General features: G+C 71.1%; 1 long non-coding RNA gene across 1 annotated transcript; it reads left to right on the top strand.

The window, feature by feature from the left end:
* Positions 1 to 391: 391 nt before the first annotated feature.
* LOC115271463 lies at positions 392 to 972 on the top strand. The gene is made up of 3 exons (XR_003899967.1): positions 392 to 418; positions 567 to 620; positions 876 to 972. It is a non-coding gene; the product is annotated as an uncharacterized LOC115271463 (long non-coding RNA).
* Positions 973 to 1,350: the final 378 nt, after the last annotated feature.

Genomic DNA, 1,350 nt, shown 5'->3' with positions numbered 1-1,350 from the left:
CCCCCGAACCGCCCTGAGCCCCCCGAATCCCCCGATCCGGCCCCAGAATCCCCTGAGCCCATCATCCCCGAACCGCCCTGAGCCCCCCGAATCCCCCGACCCCATCACCCCCGAACCGCCCTGAGCCCCCCGAATCCCCCGATCCGGCCCCAGAATCCCCTGAGCCCATCATCCCCGAACCGCCCTGAACCCCCAGAATCCCCCGACCCGTCCCCCCGAATCCCCCGAGCCCATCATCCCCGAACCGCCCTGAGCCCCCCGAACCCCCCGACCCCATCATCCCTGAACCGCCCTGAGCCCCCCGAATCCCCCAACCCGGCCCCCCAAATCCCCCGAGCCCATCATCCCCGAATCTCCCGCTCGCTGCTTCCACCAGGAGTACGTGGGGGGACGGGAGCCCTCGGACCACAACGGGCGGGTGAGGGGCCCCTGATCCCTCCGAGCCCCCGAAATCCCCTGAAACCCCCATCACTGCTCCTTGTGGCTCCCGGCTCTTCTGCTGGTGCCCCTCACTCTCGCCCCCCCTCCCCCCCCCCCCCCCCACTAACCTGTGGTTCCTCCCCCAGGTGGCCACCCACAGCCTGATCACCGGCCTGCAGGAATACATCCGCGAGAGCTTCGTAAGTGTCCCCCCTGGGCTGGGGGGGCCCCGCTCTCCCCTAAACACCCCCCTGGCTGGGGGGGGCCCCGCTCTCCCCTCAGCCCCCCCTCGGCTCTCCCCCAGTTCTGTTCAGAGGTGGCCCGAGTACAGTGGGGGGCAGGAGGGAACAGCCCCCCCTGTAATGGTGGTGTGTGAGGGGCTTCCCGGGGGTGGGGGCATCGGGTGTGCCTGGGGGGGTCCCCGATGTCTCATGGCTGCCCCCCTCCCCCCCCAGGCCTCAGTGCGGGTGCAGGACGGGGTTGACATCACCCGGACCAACCTGGAGTTCCTGCAGGAGCATTTCAGCCGCATCGCCACCCACATCCTGCGCTGCGCCGGTGAGGAGGGGTTCTGGGGGGGGGGCTGTGGGGGATCCCTGCAGGCGGGGTTCTGGGGGGGTGGGAGTCCCAGGGGGAGCTCAGCTGGGAGGGTTCTGGGGGGGCTGTGGGAGATCTCTGGGAGGTTGGGGTCCTGGGGGGGGGGGTCGGCTGGGAGGGGGGATGTGGGGGATCCCCACGGGGTGGGGGTTCTAGGGGGGGAGTCCCAGGGGGGAGCTTGGCTGGGAGGGTTCTGGGAGATCTCTGGGAGGTTGGGGTCCTGGGGGGGTCGGCTGGGAGGGGGGCTGTGGGGGAGCTGCGGGGTGGGGGTTCTGGGGGGGGGAGTCCCAGGGGGAGGTCGTCTGTGAGGGTTCTGGGGGGGCTGTGGGGGAT

Source organism: Terrapene carolina, unplaced genomic scaffold (genome assembly GCF_002925995.2).
Source record: "Terrapene carolina triunguis isolate 2854851 unplaced genomic scaffold, T_m_triunguis-2.0 Scaffold25465, whole genome shotgun sequence".
NCBI lineage: Eukaryota > Metazoa > Chordata > Testudines > Emydidae > Terrapene > Terrapene triunguis.
Note: the sequence above shows the minus strand (reverse complement) of the source record. Positions and strands in the feature narration are given on the sequence as shown.